At 39.1% G+C, this 19,425-nt stretch overlaps 1 protein-coding gene across 2 annotated transcripts in view; it reads right to left on the reverse strand.

Annotated features, from left to right (window-relative positions):
* Positions 1-17,199, reverse strand: part of Pgant9 (polypeptide N-acetylgalactosaminyltransferase 9) — a 62,202-nt gene extending 45,003 nt beyond the window's left edge. For both annotated transcript variants that reach the window (XM_041777218.2, XM_017169131.3), the window contains exons 1-2: positions 16,679-17,199; positions 731-813 (exon numbers count right to left, since the gene is read on the reverse strand). The gene's annotated coding sequence lies outside the window, so the exon portion shown is untranslated. The remainder of the gene's footprint in view (positions 1-730; positions 814-16,678) is intronic.
* Positions 17,200-19,425: the final 2,226 nt, after the last annotated feature.

A 19,425-nucleotide genomic window follows, 5' to 3' on the forward strand; every position in this document is an offset into this window, starting at 1 on the left:
GAGTTGTTTAACTAAAAACAAAATGGTGAAAGCTTGTTAAAACATCGATAAAAGTACCTTAACATATTTTTTTATCTAGTAGCATGGCCACACAGAACGTTCAGTCTGCCCAGCTTTACATTAAAAGCAACAGGAACTAAGATCAAGCATTTAAAAAAATATATTTGTGAAAATGAAACCAGTTAAAAGTTCAAATGTATCCCAGTGTAGAGCTCACCAGAGACCTAAACAGGACAGAAAAATAAAAATAAAAGCGAAAACCTTTAGAGCAGTTGACCAGTTCTTGTCGCGACTGCAGTTTGTTTGTAGTTTTAATTAACTAATTAAGATTTTTCTATGTCGCGCCTAGGTAGAAGCAGAAGTCGCCCAAGTCTAAGGAATGCCTGCATTATTTGTTGCCGCCAAGTTGCTAAGGACCCAATTAACCTTTTATGGCCATTTGGCACAATAACGAGGCCAAGAGCGAGAGCAGGGCCCGACGACATCGAGGCACACAAAAAAAAAGTCAAGGAAAATAAATATAGAAGGCAGCAGCAGCAACAGCAGCAGCAGCCCAACACAATCGAGACAATGAAACCTGGTTGGTCGTCCCAAGTAGCCCCGGCCATGTTCAGTGAAATTGTTAGCCATATTTGGCGCACAAAACAATGGCTATCATAAATTCCAGCTACAAATTGACATTGAAAATTTGTTTGCCTTTCCCTCCGCCTCTCCTCTGACGTTGACTTACCTGTGCATTGAATTTCCTCCGCCTCCGCCTCCGCTTCCTTGGGCTTCCCTTCAAAGTTCTTACTTGGAGCGTGACGACAAGAGCTGCAATTACAGAGAAAAATATGCACACAAAATATTAGTTAAAGCTGCGAGATAAATTGCCGCACTATCAACAAGATAATGGAGTGCTTATAGATTACTCTACGCATTTAATTATTATTTTCTGTAAGGCAGTGAGTAAATTTATGGCACTGGCCCCATATGTTTTGCGAGGGAAGTTTTCATTTCCGCTTTGGCCACGCATGTGGAAAATTTCCCATAATAATGTTGCAGCAGAGCTTAATATTAGCCAGGGAATTATTTAGTAAAATAATGAAATAAATATTTAGAATTTATTGCTTATGAATTATTATTTGAGAGGCTTTCCCAGAGCTTAGCTAGCACATTTAGTCGGATTATTTACGGCGTGTGGCTAATGTGATTAGTCGTGGGATATAAATTGAATAAAATATTCAAGAGTAGTTTTCATTCATAGTAAAATGCATTGCAAAAAGCTAATTATAAAATTATTTTACTAAATATTTGTTAGAAATACATGAAAATATCTCACAAATAAATAATTAGCTTATACATAAAGACTTAAATATTTTATTTCCTTGTTAAAATACCTAAATTTTCCTGAGCCTTTCTTATTAGTTAAGGAAATTCCTAAAGCCCCCTACAAGATTCTTAAACGTTTTCCAAACATTTTCGTTTTGGGTCACCGGCTAATCAATGTGGTTTAGTGTCCCCCCAACGGGCTTTCCGACTCCGGCATTTTCTCTTCTCCACTTAGCCTGGCTTTCTCCCCGAGTTCAATTCAAACGCCCACATACTATATATTATCGCATATTTTTCCTGCTTTTTCGCCACTTTTACCTCCCTGCCCTCCCAGACGGAACCGGTTAGGTGTTGGCCGTTGTCTGCAGCTATGTTACTACTTCAAGGTACACGAGGACGGGGCGGACTCTCGGACAGACCGCTTTGGCAGAGAACTCCGATCCAATCGGATGACGTAGGGGCAAAGTGTGGGCAGCAGCACAGTCGAGTGGATATGTGTGTGGTGTGTGTGTGTTTGCATGGGGATTCGGTGACCAACTCACCCAGATAGATGGGCAAAGTCCCATCTCGTCGACACATCTGTGGGCTAATTGAAATGGCAACACTAATTAGCGATGCCTTAACCGGAGAACGTATGCATTGCATTTTCCCCCGGCATACCAGTAGCATTATCCAAAAAGGAGATAAATCCAAAGGCAACAGAAAACAGAAGCGAAAACTAAATGTTGTGGCGATCAGATCGGCTTTAAGCTGCTTACAGAAATCGACCACCCAAAACATCCAAGGGCCGTGGCAGTTCATTAAGGTAAATGGTGGTCCATAAACTTTAAGCCGATTACAAGAACGATTCCCTCCTGCCGACGAAAGGTGTTCTGTTCAGTTCTGTTCTGTTCTCTCTAGCTCTGCCAAAATAAATGGCGTAAATTATTTGCTAATGATCGTCGGACAAAGTGGTGGGGTTACGTCATGGAGGCCACAGGCCCCATCATCATCATTTCTGGTTAATTTTGTGCAATTGTCTTGAACCGTTTCGAGTGTGTTCAATGCTATATCCCGCATAATCATCGATGAGCGAAGGTCGTGTGGCCATAACTACACACGCAAGGCTTCTTAACTAAAGTCGGAGCGTTGATTTACATAGCTGGAAAACCAGTTATCACCGCATACTGAGGCCTCGTCATCTCGTCATTGAGTTAACATCTCTCGGTTTGGAAATATTTGAGGCTTAGACAGAGCCAGCCGCCTTCCCTGAGATTCTTTGGGAGTCCAGGTAATTTAATTACAATAAACATTTTGCCAGGCAAACACAAAGCACTAAAAATGCCAGGCAATAATTCCGCCCAAGTTGTTTTCGCGTTGGAAAAATTCGAATTATTTGCGGAACTACCAGGCACAGGCAGGAATGGCCTTTATCCTCCCCTCTGGCTCTGCACAACTCGAGCTCCAGAGGACAGGGATTCGTTGCCAGGGAATGCCAACTGCAGGAGAGATGCGATGCAGTCCCAGGAATTGCAAAATCATGCAATTTGTGGGCACTTCGAATGCAATCAACAAAACTGTTTGATTTATGATCATTTGCAGTTTGCACTAATTTTTCAAATCACAAAAGGCAACGGCAACAACAAAACCCACAAAACCTGACTCGACACAAAAATTAATCATAGCAGAGCGGCACACAACGAGATAGGAAGGCCGAGGATGGATATATTGGGACACAGAGGAAGCAGACATGAAGGATGGGGCCCAAGGAATCATTACAATCAATAACTAAAATCGATTTGGGCCTTCCAAAGGCCTTCAGTAGCTGTTCGGTTGCCAATAGAAGCGGGCTCGTGACACGAGGGAAACTAGAAGCTAGAAAATGTTTAGGAAATCCAGAAAAAAAAATATTATTTAAAATAAAAGCAGCTAACTATATAAATCTAGGGAAATTGTAAAATATTTTCAAGTCCTAAAAGATCCTACGAATCGTGTAACTTGAACCCATCTCCAACGCTCCATAGAAATAGGCAGTAACCGGAGGCCCCAAGTTAAGACTTGTAATTATGCGAAGACTTCCTCTCCAATCCGGGGACCATCCTCCTTTTGAAACCGGCAGGACCCGCCGGCCTTCTTCTGGAAGCCCCCATTTTTGCATTGTGATAAACGAGCAGCACTCCCTTGGCCTAGACTCTGAAGCGATCGCTCTTTGCAACATCTTCATTATGAATTATGCGACTCGCAGTTTCTCAGCTTTCGCGGTTCCCCCAGTTCTCCGTCAGCTTTCAAGTTCTTCAGTTTCCCATTCCCATTCCCAGACCCGTTCCCATGGGACATAACTTTTGTTTTATCACCCCAAACGAGGCAAGGACTTATCTCGGCTCTTGGCGGGGAAGAGCTGCAACTTTTGCCAGCATGTTGCAACTAATTACATAAAGCGACACGTGCACGTTGTAATTTTATTTGTAACAACTCGAAATTGGCATGAATTTGCTAATTAGCTACGATTGTAAAAGTTGCACTAACTTTGGCCTCGTTGAGCTGAGCTACTGCACCATCCTGAATTTGTCAGATGCTGCGTGGGTTGCAGTATCCAGTAGTATCGGTATCTGTATCTCAAAGTTGGCAAAAGATACTTTATAGCTTAACTACTTTACAAAGTAAATTAAGTTAGTCTATTGAAAGTCGGAATGACGAGACTGAGTTGATTAAAGTTCCTATGACTAGAGTTTTTAATGAATAAATATTTATATTATTTCAAGAAAGAGAAGTTTCGTTAATGAAAGACTCAAACATATATATATTATCTCTTTATCTCAAGATATATATATTTAGCTTTGATTTTTTATAAATAAAATACAATCACCTTGAAAGTAAACCTCGTGGCCAATCAATATCTTATCTATAAATAAATTAACAAAAACCTAAGAACTTCTAACGACAAATATCATATCAATCACTAAAGCTAATTTGGAATTCCACGAAATAGCCTGACAGCTTTGACAGACTATCTATCGATAGTGAAATCGCATATTGACTGATCAGGCACGTGCACATTTCTGCGATAAATTCAGCAAATATTGAAAGACAGTGAGAACTTGCTTGTAAATTCATTGCACTCGATACTGCAATTATTTGCTTATACATTCATTAAGGAGACAACAACAAAACCGGATGTTTGCACCTTGCCGCAATTCTTTGTCTGTTTTGAATTTACTTTACATTTAAACAAATATTGAACCATTCGCTGCCAAAAATGTTTACATTTATTTAAATTTATGCAACTGCTGTGCAAAGGTCATTCTTTTCAGTTTTATTCCGGGAAAAACATGTGCCTATAACAACGGTTCCTACCCCATCAAATATCAAATTTGATACAAATGCATTTTTATAAATGAATTTTAGCATTGCCATCAGCAGAAACAGCGCACAAATTGCCAACAGAATAGTAATTGAACTGATGACAAAAACGTTACCCTAAATAAAATATCGCAAACATTTATGGCATTTATATATTGATGATACCAGTATGGCAAAAACTAAAAATATCCAATAAATATATAAACAAAAACAGCCTTGGGGGAAGCCAAGCGACAGTGAAAGTGATCCCACATCGTCATCGGCGGTGGCAGATGATGATGATGGTGGCAAAAACTGAATGAATGAATAAGCCAGAGCCACCAGCAGCATTGATGGAGCGGGCATTAACTTTACATAACTTCAAACAAAACAAAAAATTAGCCAAAGTTCAAAAGAAAATACGAGAGAGGCAAAAAAAAAGTATAATAATAATCATGACTTGTGAAAGATGGAACGGGAAATGTTCCGTGAATGTTGTGATAAAAGTTATGTAAATGAAAGCATTCAAAAGAATTATCCAACATGAATGGAAATTATAATTACCTGATAGATAAGGATAACAACACAGTAATTATATATTATAAACAATCTGGGTTGCAATTTGTAAAAGAGAATAAATATTTATAGGAAAACAAACAGAAATTAGCGGCTCATGGTGCTATTTTTGTGTCCAGTAGTAATTTTTTAGTACACATGCCTAGTTAAACATTTTAATATACCAATTTTCATGGCCTACAAAGTTGCTTAATAAATGAAATTTTAAAAATATAAAATAAACTATAATGACTTGGTATATTCATATAAATATAGGCAAAATATTGCATTAAATACAATACAACAACTCTGCTAAACTAAGTAATTGGCGTTATTTTTAGACTCAAATTATTTAAGTACACACACGCCGGGCGTTTCATGAAAATGAAATGCCAATTTCCACCCAAATAACTTAATTATATCAACAACTTGGTTGAAAAATATGCAGCTATAACAGCTTAATTTGAATTAATTTACAGCTTCAGTTGGTTAAACCGTAATTGCAACAGCATAAAGATATTCCACCCGCCGCGATGTTGTTTTTTTAATTATTTTTTGTTCAAACTTTCTTTGTTTATAAACAAAAAGAAAAGAGGAAAACAACAAATATAATTAGAGTGCTCAACATGTTGGAGCAACAACAACAAATAAAAAAAGAAAAAAACAGGTGCCCTCGGAAAATAAACAAAAGAAACAAAAAGAGTCGACAATGGGGAGAGAGTGAATGAGAGGAGGCGAGACTGGCATAAGCAAATAGCTGTAAAAATCTCCAAAAGGTAATCAGACGGTTGTTCACCTGGTCTTTGGGTTTTTGGTTTGGGTTTCTGGTCTCTGGTCTCGGTCCCTGGTCACCTCAACACCTTGTGGACCGTGCCCAGTTCTCGCTGTTACTGTCCGCTTTATTTGCTTATGTTTTTTATATATTCTTTGCAGTGTTCTTTTTTTTTATATATATTTCGCTTTTGGTTAATTTCCAACGTGCCTGGCATTCCGCGATGCCAGGGAGTAGCGGTCGTCCATGTCAATTTGAATGCCTTTTTGTGGGGAGTTTTCAAATTATACATTTATCTCAGCGTATATCTGTAACACATTTTTGCGGGTGTTGATTACCCGGCGACGGCTCCGGCGACCCACATAACCACTGACAACCGAATGCGACGCGGCTCCATCTAATTAAGTTTGCAACACACACACACACACACACGAGATGAGAGAAAAAAGATTACAAAAATCAGAGAAAACCTGGCAAGATCCAATGAAGCAGCCGCCTAATTACGGCTCAATCAACTGGGCCCGCAACGCCAGCAGTTGGCTCTGGGCACTCGGCAGTCGGCACTCGAATCTGCTGCAGGGCTCGGAAAATTGCCTCATGGCCCACCATCCAACCATCCATCCATCCATCCGATGGGTTACCTAACTTCCAGCTTAATGACTTCACTAAAGCCCCAGTCGAAGGCCCAGACTCCCTACCAACTTTGGTGGCATGCTTTAAATATTTTGCGGCACCTGAATGCATTTTACAAATTTTTCTGTTGCAACTTGCAAACCTGTGATAAATTGCAGTCGCCGTTGAGTACAGCCTGTTTCTTTTTCAGGTTTAACCCACTGTTGCCGCGGCTGTTGCTGCTGCTGCTGCTGCTGCTGCTCTTTCATCAGACTGACATTTTCTGGTTAGGCTGACTCATGAACTGCACCTTCGCTATGGCCTATAGGCCCGGCATTAACCATTAACATTTCAGGCCCAACAGCTGAACGATTGCCTGCGAAAAGGTTTGTCAAATATTTGTTTGAAAAGAAAACAGATTTTGAATCACCAGTCAGCATCAATTTGTTTAACAAAAGGCTGAAAAGTGGCACGGGAAATAATTTAAAGAAAATTGTAGAGTTTAAATTTTTCAATATATATTTTATATTAGATTATTGAAAGATTAATAAATTAAATATAAAAACAAGATTGGTATAATTTTATAATATTTTCTTAGTTATATTTTTGATCCAATTTCATATTTTTTCTCCGTGCAGATGCTGCCTTGGAAAAATGAAGGTGGGGAAGCTGTCATCATCGTCTGCATTTGCATTTGAAAGTGTCGATACGAGATGGAGAGGGTGAAAGATGGGGAAAGATTGTGGCTAGATGAGTGGGTATCTCCAGATAACTACTACCATATAGAAGGGGATCCAAGCGAGACATCATTGCCGATTGTGTGTGGCTGTTGTTGCGGCCGTTTTGTATTAATGATGATGCAACATTTGCCACAAATGTAAAAAGTTACGAGTAAAACCCCAACCAAGCACCCATGGCTAAGTAAAGTTTAATGCCCGAAGGCCAAAAGCGCGTTTGACTCACTGGTGGTTGTTTCTTGTTCCCTTTATTTTATCTTCTTTTTATTTTATTTTATTTTTTTTAACCCAGAGTTGTAAGCTGAAACCTTTTTTGTGTTTGACGCTTGACGAGGATCGGGGTATAATGAGTGGAACATCTACCTAAGCCCCCCAAAAAAGAACCTCAGGCTCTAGCTAATTTAATGACATTTTTAGTTATTTGCTGTTAGAATCTAAAAATATTACTTTAACATTTTTAATTGACTTGTGAAAAACCAATTTGTTTGGTCTATTTTCTGCCTGAGTTGAAGTAGAAAATAGCTGAGAAAAAAGCGGCATTCAAGTACAAAATAAGCTTACGTCAAAGTTGTATAAACAATTTGTTTGCAATAATGATTGGCATTTCAAATTGGGGAAAAAGTTTCGTTGCTATAAACACAAAAGTACTTGGTAAAAGTTTGGTTTTACATATTTTGTAAGTACTTGTTTGTTTATTTAAGGTTTTGTTTAGAAGAAATCAAAAGCTAAAAATAAGGCAATGCTTAAGTTTAAGATAAAGTATGTTGTCACTTCTCTTATATTAAATTTAATGTCACTTTCTGAAAGGGCATTTGGAGTTTGGTATCCAGTTAATCAGCATCATTGGCACCTTCCTGCTTAAATGCCACTGATATGGCTCTTGGCTGTTGGAGCTCCACTCACCTGAGGCATTTGCATTGGCATTTGCGGCAATGTTCAGCTTTTCAGGTGAGCTCCAGAGCTTGACAACTTCTGCTTTTGCCTTGTTGCTGACTCTGCCGCTGCCTCTGCCTCTGCGGTTACGGTTTAATGAACATTCATGCCTCCTAATGCCAAAACAACAGAGGAAAACTGTGAACACGCGGCAGCAGAATAGTCTGCATTGCCGCAAAAACGATCCGCAGTATGCGGAATACTATATATAAAACAAAGCACAGAAAAAATAAACCAAACGAAACCCGTCGTTGGAGGCAAACGCAAAGAATTGCAACAGGTTTCTCTTGATTGGCCTTTCGGTGTTGGTCGGCTGGTGCTGCTTGCTTTATTAAATCTTCTGCTGCTTTGGCCATTGTATTTGTATTTTATATATCTTTTGTATATTTATTTTTCATTTTTGCCGCCGCATCTGACAGCCGTGATTTGTTGCCGAAGGTTAGTTCAAGTCATTAGAGTTGCTTCTGTGTCTATTGCCATAAACTGAAGATGTTTTTTCCTCCACTAGTTCTTCGTGATTTGCTTTGAAAATATCTATCGTCTGGGCAATTAAATGGTTGAACATTGAATATTATCATTAAGGGTGTTGAATAAAATATGATTTGTAGGAAAAACTGATTGGAAAAGGTAACTACAAGGCCAGAGTTTGAGTCATAAACACTTTTTAGCATTTTTCCTTTGTTTATTTTGTATGTTTTTGATTTGCAGTAAATATTTCATTGCCTTTTCATTACAACTGGCAGCAGCTCTTTTATGGAAATTTCTTTATTCAATTGTTTATTATATTCAATGGCTTATGTTTATAGAAATCTATTTTTGATTGCTTTGTTGGTCATTTTTGGTAGCAGTTTAAGTTTACAATTTACCATTTTCAATATTAGATTTTCAATTTCCTTTCAGAAAATGTACTTCATTTAACCAATTAACTTTTAATTGTTTCTCCCAAGCCTTCAGCTTTGGATTTCCCATCATTAGCCACTCTAAATTTAATTATTCTTTCAGGAAAATCGCTGCAGGCCAAGCAATTCGACAAAAACTTCACTTTGGCACAAATGTATTTATCTCGGCCACTCAGCTCATCTGCCACTTCGGGCACTTCAACAAATGACAGCAATTAAAACTTAGATGCCTGACTGTTAGTGTCGCTTAGTGGCCATCAGAGCTTTGGCCACATTTAATTATAACTTGAGGACCTAATTGTGCGTTGTCCACAATTAAAAATATCTTTCGGCGAGCGGGCGGGGCGCACACAGATTTGTCACAGCTGATGGGGCAAGTGGAGCAGCAGCAGAGTCTGCAGCTAATTGCCAGTGGACCTGGGCCCAAAAACTACCAACTAGCAGAATAAAAAATAAATAAAAAAGAGATACCGAGTAGTAAAAACAATGACAAGACAAATGTTGGGACAGGCAGCAACAACAAATCAACACGACTGCAACATGCAGCCTACAAGTTTTGTGGGCCTACAAAGAAACTTTTTTTTTATATGCAGCTAATCCAATTCGAAAGCAATTTCTGAGAGGATTGGGGACCCAGGACAGGGGGAGGAGCCAGAGCTGTTGAGAACCCCCATTTACATGGCCTAAGACCATGTCTGGGATCTGCCCACTTAGTCCCGGCAGACGGTGAAGGAGACGGAGACGGAGGAGCCAAGTTAGAAGACGAGTTCATTGAATTCTTCTCGCTGGGTATTCGCCAAACTCGTAAATTTCCAACATACAAGAATAAAAAAAAAATGTATAAAAAAAAGAGGAGGGAAAAAAAAAGAAGCCAAATCCCAAACCAAACAGGTTCTCCTGCATCCACCAAAAACAAAAAGATACCCCGAGACCAGACTTTGGGTTACACATACGAGAGAGTACGAGTGTCTGTATTTTTTTGGGGCCTGCAGCATCTTTTGAGTGGAATGCGGCAGTCATCTGCCCTGAAAACCGAGACTCATCTTGGGCCTCAACCTGGTCTTGGGTCTCCGGTCTCTGGTGTCTGCTCTCTTCGGTCTTTGGTCAGCTGCAAATGCATAAAAATCAACGCAGCATTTCACTTTAGACTGCGGCTACTTCGATTAAGTAGCTGTCAGTATGTGCATCTCGTATCTTGTATCTTGCCACTCGAGTTGGGTGAAAGCGTTCGCGTTCACGTTCGCATCTTTTCACATTGCATTTTCAGGCAGCGCCGACCCACTTCCACTTCCATTTCCAGTTAGAGCCTTGTCCATGTGTCAAACAGTTGGCCAAACAAACTAATTGACCCGAAACTGAAATGGTAATCTGAGACCAAAGAACACAAGGAAATAGGCTATCTGAAATGGGAGGAATGAGTAGACTAGACGCTACCTAATAATTACAATTTTTACCTTAAAAAAGTGTAAGTATATGTAAGGAACCTGAGGTATTAGTATGATTTATAAAGGTCTTGGACAAACAAACGTTGCTGCTGACCTAAAAATATATATTTATGGCAAAAGGTCGGAAACGCTCTTCCCTCTTCACTGGCTAAAAAAAATCCCAGCGAAAAGATTTGTATCTCGGCGTGATACAAAAAGGCAGAACAACTCAATTCAAGGGATCATCTTCGCCTGCCCGCTTTTGTGCGGAGCAACAAAAGATGAGGGATTGCTGCCAGTCATTCCAGGCCATCCCAGTGACCTTTCAGCCTCTTTATTCCCGACCATCAATCAATCATAAGGCCTCAACAGAATACCAAAAACAAAAAAAAACCTTAAAAAAAATTGTTTAAAACGGAAATGAATCCACGCTTTGAACATTAGCCGTAATTGCGTAGACACCAGCACGCACATAGCGAGGCGTGGGCACATAGAGATACATTTGTATCTTGTGACGCACAAACGGGTTCGAGTTCGAGTTCGGGTTCGGGTCCTGTTGCCACCCTCCCACACATCACCCCGCACTCTTTCCCCCACTTAATGACCTTGTAACTCAACTGTCAACTGTCAGCACACGCAGCAGCTGAATGGCAAACAGCAAATCAATAGCCCGGCCGCAATTTATAGTATCCATGGCCATAAATTGGCCAGCAGCAGCAGCAGCCCGTCGCCACATGACATGGCTTGCAGCAGCAGCAGCAGCAAGGAATTCTGGCCAAAATAGGCAAAAACGCCAGCGAAATAGATTGTCTGCAAAAATCCCTCCCCCTTGTCCAGAAATCAACTGGAACCAAACAGAGGCGCAGACGCTCTCATTATCATATAAACAAAGGGGTTCCGAGCCAGCAATCGCCTATAGACATGCCAAAATGTAAACTGTCGGTGAATTTATGTGTATGAAATTTTATGAATTTATGAAGAAAGCCTTCCCAAGCGGCCCTGACATAATGGTTAAACATTGTATTCATTTGGGCCGGTATATGTTTGGCCAAGGATCCCTCACGGGGAATACTCCGCCAGTTCGCTGGCAACTTATGAATACAAAATGAGAGCAATAAATTTATGCGTTGGGCTTAACAGATATTATTTAACTGAATATTTCGAAAGTTGTTTTATTTATTTATGCGGCTTGAGTTGTTATAAAAATGTAATTGTTTGAAGGGTAGACTTTAGATTTAATAGATAAAACTGTTTAAAAATATTTAAAAACATTTATACTTATTTTATACTTTGTTTTAGATTATCCCGTATAAGCTATAGGCTCTTGGGTATCTCCAAGTCGACTGTAAAATTTTCCAGCCCATTTTTAGATAGTCATGGAGAGAATCTGGGTGTGGGATAAGTATTCCCCGGGCTACACCACTAGCGGCTGCCTATATGTATATTTTTTATCCAAGAAACTGCTTATCGCTTTGAAAAATTTTTGTACTCGCTTTTGTTTACATTATGCCCGGACTTTTGGCGGAATTACAGGGCAGCGGGCGGCGTGAGCAGTCAGATTAGAGGCATGAAGAGCTAGTAAAATATGAGAAGCTGTTGGAAGAAATACAAATAGTTTGTGCGATATCTCGGGAGAAACTTCCGCATCTCTCTCTCTCTCCTGGGAAGATGAGGCTCCAGGGGAAGTGCCCAAGTAAGCACCAGCACAAAAGCCAGAAGAACAAACCCTCAACAAGTAATGAATTACGCGTCAGACTTTACTCACTCCTTTCGAGAGGAGCTGGTGGCAAACAATAAAAGAGCCAAAAAGGCAAAGCAGCTGAAAGCAGTTGCCAAAATGTTCCGCCAACTTCAGAGGTACTCACACTCGCCCCCTCAGAATGAGTAAGTGCGAGTTTGAGTTTGGGTTCGAGCGAGCACCAGGGGAGTGAATAAAAGCCTGCTAAAAAAGTTTTGCTCTCTGCATTGTTATCAGCCAAAGGAAGCAAAATTATAAGGGGCCCAACCAGAAACAAACAAAACGGAAAACATGAAAAATAAACCCTAGCCGAAATCGGGCAAAAGACTAACACACACACACAGCGCAACTTTTGACAAAAGATCTCGTTTTGCTAGCAGGAAAGGAGTTGCGATTCAGCTTTTGTGCCAAGGCAATCTTTCAAGGGGAAACTTTCTTGTGGAGATAAATTAGTAGGTCACAGGAAAATGGGATAACTAAAGGGAGAATAATGGAAGAACAACTAAATAATAGAGTAATTCAACTGTGAAACAAATGCAATTATTAAAACAAGCATGTACACTTTGTTGTCTAAGAAAATAAGAAGGAAAAACTATGATCTCTTCACAAAAAGTTAAATATTGTAGCTTGATTAGAGCCACAGCAAATAATGTCATTATAGTTGGTTACAAACCAAGCTATCAGCTAGTAGATATAACCAACAACCTGTCACCTGTCTGTCCCAATTGGATACTCCTATCTATTTGCACTCAAAGCTATCATCGAGTGTGCTTTAAACTGGGTTAAGGTCGGGTTTATCAGTACCGCCCAACCACTTGGACGTGCGGCAGAGCAGCCCTTCCGTTTGCTGGAATTTGGAATCTATATACTATAGGAGTTTCTCCCCCCTCTGGGAATGCCCATCAATCCCTACGACATTCCGTGCATTAGATACCGGCAGCAAAACGAGTATTTGTGGCAATTCGATCCGCAGTCGAAAACGTGCAGGCAGCCAGAAGACAAAGAATATTGTATAATGTTGTTTCCCATGTACCACATTTTGACAACTGTTTTTCTGTTCGTTTTTTGCAAAGAAAACTTAACTGCCTCTCGAGTTCTCGTTTGCCTTTTTTTTCTCCCATTTCCAATAGAGAACGTGCAGACGTGCGAAATTCTGAGGAGGAAGAGGCCGTACAAGAAGATATGGAAATTCAGCTGGCACCTGTTCGATATTGTGCCATGCCATAAGCTATTATATAGCACACTATAAAGCCATAACGCCACGAATGGCCAGACAAAAGAATGGACCGTGATGTAAGGAGACTAATATGCGGAGTGATTAATTCATCGAAATTAACATAAATGGCAACAGCTTCAACTTTTACCGCCTGACCACAGGTGGCCCACCTTTGCTTCTTTACCTTACCCTTACCTTTACCTTTACCTTTACCCCTTTATTCCTCAGTGGCCGACATAAATAATTAAATTTAATTGCCGTTGCTGCTTCTTAATGATGCAACCAAGCATCAAACGAGCCAAACGAGAGACCTCTGAACTCGGGCCTCTTTCTCACCTGAAACCCGTTTTTATGAAAATGAAAATGGAAATGGAAATGAAATTAAACGAAACCCTCGTCGTCACAGGCGACAAACGACAGGGAGACAGCGATGAAGGTGAATTTTATGAAATTAAGCAAATGCTAAATGGAAATATAAGCCAAGGAGGAAAAAGCAGCAAAGGGAAGCCTCTCGGGCAGTAAAACAAACGACGCTTTTACCTGTCACTGGGAGGTGCTTTAATTGAAATAGCTATATTATGCATATGATATATCACCACGTTTATACGCACACGTCTTATTTGCCAGTAAAAATATTGCAAATGTCACATTTGGCACGATGAACGCTTAATTATTTCTTTATTTTCAAGTAGATAGCCAGTTTTTGCTGGTTTTTTGTTGGCTTAAGCTTATATTTTTTGTATATTTGTAAAGTCTCTGAGAAATTTTTAAGTCAAGGAAGTAATTTGTTAACGGAAAATGCCATTGAAAGTTGCTATCATAAAGCTCCTATGAAACTTGAACACAAAAACTCCAGAAATCTGCAAGAACTATCACAGTAATCAGTACATATCTTTATAGACCCAAACATGATAAGAAAAACTCAATGAAAAATTCCCAAATTAGCTCAAATAGTAAATTAATAAACTCATATAAAAACATAATAAAAGCGTTATATGACAGAGAGCAGCATTAATTATATTTATTTAGGCCTCAAACTATTCCATAACGATGTCTTCCCCGCAGCAACAGATAACCGCTAAAGATATATATATATATTTATATTTATATTGCAATCTAATCTTATCTAATCTCTCTTCACACACACACACACGAGCAACTTGAAAAGACAGTCTGCCCCGAAACCAGTTGAAAATAATACTTGACCAGCTGAACTGGTTCTTATTTATGCCACAGAAAATACAATCTAAAATGTAATACAAATTTCTGATTAATTAGACGTCTTGAGTGAATGAAGCGCCTCTTTTTAGCCATGACACCAATCCATCCTGTCTAATCTGGGCGGCAGCTCTAACTAACGACCGTCTTTGATAATTAATAACAAAAGGGGAAATTCTGTATTATTTTTTTTTTGTTGTTTTTGTGCCGGATTCTAGGCCAGCGAGGTTTTCAGGCAAAAACCAAAACAAAACCGGCAAAACGCACAGAGGCAGACAGACAAAGCGGGCCAAAAGGGGCTGGCCGAGTGGGAGTTGAAGAGGGGTAAGTGCTGCCATGGCAAAGCCAAAGGCAAAAACAAAGCGAGCCCATTCAAGGGTCTCCTCGAAAAGCCCCACACACACATACACACACACAGACAGACATGTACATATATAAAGTAAAAACAAATACAGAGACACATCTGCTAGCAGCGCAGAAGGCGGCTATAAAAATCAAATGAAATTTATTGATTTTTCTTTGCCAAAAAAAAAAAAAAAAACAAAAATGATGTGGAGAGCAACGAACGCCCAAAGCCAGCAAAGTCAAGGAAATGGCCAATAAAAAGTAATTTGCAAACAAAAACACGAATTTCTCTGCAAGAGGGGAAGCACAGATACTCTTAATCAGGTGCGGTGGTCTTGGCTAATTTTAGCCCTGCAACTAAGCTGGTTTAATCTTAGTAATTACAAGAGCTAAAACTGACTTAAATAAGATACTGCAGCTTTTTAAATTACCTAAGTTTTAACTAGGTTCTATATCTTAAGACTTTTCTTAACTGCAGGAGGGAAAACCTGGCTTTTGATACGAGAATTCTTTATGAATTTTTCATTTTTATAGAAATCTTAAGAGTTTCTTTTATAAATCATATTTATAAACACTCTTTTTGTTAAGTTTAATTATTACAATTGTAGGAAGTGCTTATGTAGCATAGTATTTTCAACATATCATGGCAGTGCCTCATAGGCTGACCACCTTTTTCAGGAGAAAAATAGAAATCACAGGAAATTTTAAAGATATCAGATAAGTCGGTTATAATTGATAGGATGTGCTTAAAACGAATGAAGTAGGTTCTCTAAGATAAGAATATATCTATAATTTATTTAATTTATATATTTAAGTTGAAAAGTTCTTGTAACCTTATTTATTATATAATTAACTATGTAGCTTTGAAAATATCTATGTTTTTTGACAGAAATACAGATTTTGGTAGCTTTTCTTATTAAAATTTTAATATATAATAATATTATTGCCTTGTTTTTTAACTAATAAGATTTTCTGCCAGCTTAAGTTCATATAAGGGCTCCAGGAAAGTCTTAAATTAAATTAAAATTTAAGCTTTTTAAGGTATTTAAACAACAGTATCTTTAAAATATATTCTCTTTTTCCCCCGTCTACAACTATGTCTTGTATTTATGTTTCCTTTAACTCCCTAGACTTTTGATTGTTGTTGTTTTTTTTTTGGACCGCAGACAAAGTCAGCGCATGCTAAAAAAAAAAACAACAAAACTTAGTAAGAGGAGAAAGGGGAGGAGACTCTCGGTGGGAAGAACAAGCTCAAGAACATGTAAAAAAGAAGCTGAAGAGGAAGAGGCGGGCATTGTAAAATGTCAGCCGAAGTTAACGGGGCACACGAACAGCAACAACAGCAGACCAAACAAAAACAACGACAGCAACAAACACAACAGGAGGAATGGCAGAATGTTTTGTTTGATCTGCTGTCAGGCGAGAAGGCGAGGGGGCGTGGACAGGGGGAGGCGGAGTGTGGTGTAGACTCTGTGTGTGTGTGTGTGAGAAAGGGAGACAGGGCTGAGGCGCCAGCAGCAGCAGCAGCAGCAGGTGCGAGTTGCGCGAGAAAGACGGCCTATGTCGCGTGTTTACAAGTCCTATGTACCGTTACACTTACCCCTATGCTCTCTCTCTCTCCTCGCTCCTTGCTTCAGCTGTCAAAAATTCCCAATTTCCAATTCCAGGCAAGTGCAAAGTGCGATTGATTATAGTATGTGAAGTTTTAGATTTACTATGTGCTGTGTTGCCTTTGAGCTGCTTCGATTAGCAATGCTTATTTAGGCATGCTTTAATTTTTCGGTTGTGGCAGCGGCCGATTCACACTATTAATTTATGTATAATTTCTGCTTATTACTACTACTAGCATTTGCATTTATTTATTTTTCACACATTGAAAGACTCTTCACAGCTGACTGCGATTTGCTGTTGTTGTTGTTGTTGTTACAATTTTTTCACGCACACACACTGACACGGAGACACAGGCCCGCGCGTTTATTAACACCTATCACAGGTGTGAGTGGAAGAGGAGGAGAAATGCAACGAATTCACTTTAGCAGCACGCGCGCTCTCCCAGTCGCTCACTCACTAGCAGCTCGCACTAAAGTACCAGTACCGACTAACCGACCTCTTCCAGCTAGCTGATTCAACTGAGTACTAAAATAAAGATTTCGATTCGGTTTTAGCCGGCAGCTCGTCCAACATGTTTGATGTTCGACTTCGACTTCAAGTTTGAGTTTCAGTGGGTGTTTGGGTCATTTCTTTGTCTGATAAACACTCGCTGATAAGCCTCACCCACACACACAGGCCGACCCTGGCACAGAAGGACCCTTTGTTGTTGGGCCCTAACATTGTTGTTACTATAGTTATTGCTGTTGTTGTTGTGCGCATGTGAATGACAAATGAGCCCGTATTCTGGAATATAGAAATGTGAGGGTACGGAATCCAACAGAGAGGTCCACGATAATGCCTCACGAGGGGGAGGGAAGACTGAGTGCGTTATGTCCCAGAAATTGGATAAGAGTCTCCACAGAAGGTACCCATACTTACGTACTCTCGAAATGCAGTAAAAAGCATGTAAAGATAGTTAGCAATCAAGTCTGATTGGTGTTTAGGAGACATTAATCATTCCCGGAGGTGACTAGATATGCAACAAGCACTTAAATTAAGGGGTGGTAAGGTTAATTCGGTGCAAAACGAGCCACTTTTCTTTCGGCTAAAGTTAGCTTAATAAATTAAATACCATATAATAACACAACATTTAGACAATTTTTTATAAATTTTGTATTGCATAACATTTAGAAGCAGAGGAGTTATAGGGAATCTCCTGAGTCGCCTCCAAAAAAAGTTGGTTGGCGGTGTACATCCTAACTAACATCCACAGAATCATCAAAAGGAGTTATAAGATATGAAGTTATAAGATACATTTCCTTCTTATTTCTAGCTTTTTTTTACTGCCAACAGCCTGAGATATACTCATCACTGAGGCAACATCGAACCGTTGTCGTTGAACCTGTTCGTTGGCTAAAGCCGGCTTGCTACTCGTACACAACCTCCAACATGTTGGCAGCTGCACTTGTCTTGGCCATTGCTTTGCACGTGGCTAATTTGCATATTGAATGTGTTTGCATTGTTGTTTTTGTAGGCGGTAGGCCGAAAGGTATCAAAAAAAAAAATATGAAAGAAAACTCCTCGGAAATCGTTTGTTTCTGACATGCCGACTTTTTGAATATATTTTACCGCAAATATTAATTAAAATATTGCTAACGCTTAAATAGCAAAATCTATTAACTTTCGGTCAGCAACTTTGTTTGCATTTGACGCTGCGATTGACAAGAGCCAAAAATCGACCACAAAATTGACAATTTGCAACACCAACGGAAACGGTTTTTTCAATTGCTTCGCTTTCGCACCTTCTCCATTTCCCCGCATTTCCCTTTGATACACTATGAAAAAATATGGGAAATTTAAGAATATTGTTTTTACTATAATATATATATTTTTATTTTTTTAAAAGCGTCCTCAAAACTTCCTACTTTCTCTAAAACTATTCATAAAACAAATTTAAATGAAAAACTTACATGCAAATATATTTTGTAAATATTTTAAGTCATTTTCTAAATTCTGTTTTATTATTTTCTGTATTTCATTATCTTTTCTCATACAAATAAGTATTTTTTTGTTACGTGCACAGTTCGTTATGGACTTTTCATTGGTTTTGTTTGGCTCTTTCAATTGAAACATGGCCAAATTTTTTGGTAACGACAGAGAGTGGGCGATAGGGTAGAATAAGAGGGACGACACCAATCAACTTTTTCCCCTTTTGTTGTATTTTTCATTTAGTTTTTCCTTTTATGCGGCGAAGAAGTTTTCTTGGCCCGCAACGCGTCTCAACTTTTCCGCTATTGATAACTCAAGTTTCTGTTTACACAACTGCAGTTTTGCCATGTACGATTGTAATGGCAAATATTGGTGTCAATATATAGTAGGTTCATCAGTCGATGGTAGGTGAATGTGAAGGTTTTGTTTGAAATATTAGATTGTATTTCTTATTTTGTTTATATTTGGCGTAAAATTATTTTATGGAATACAATAAGGAAGAGCTTATGAAATACTGATTATTTTGATTGAGATATCAAGAATAATCGTATGTTTTTTTGTAGTAGATACTACAAAATGAAGTCATTTACCTAATTTAAATTAAAGCTAGCTGCTTTAAAGCCTTTGCCCAAATCACTAATTTCCCTAATGACTGAAAATAAGCAATTTTAATACAGCTGCGCCGCCACCTGTGATTTTCATTTGATGACTGTTTTCGTTGGCGCTGCCAATTTGCCGACCAATTGAAAATTCAATGCACGCCCCAGA

This window comes from Drosophila kikkawai, chromosome 2R (assembly GCF_030179895.1).
Source record: "Drosophila kikkawai strain 14028-0561.14 chromosome 2R, DkikHiC1v2, whole genome shotgun sequence".
NCBI classification, from domain to species: domain Eukaryota; kingdom Metazoa; phylum Arthropoda; class Insecta; order Diptera; family Drosophilidae; genus Drosophila; species Drosophila kikkawai.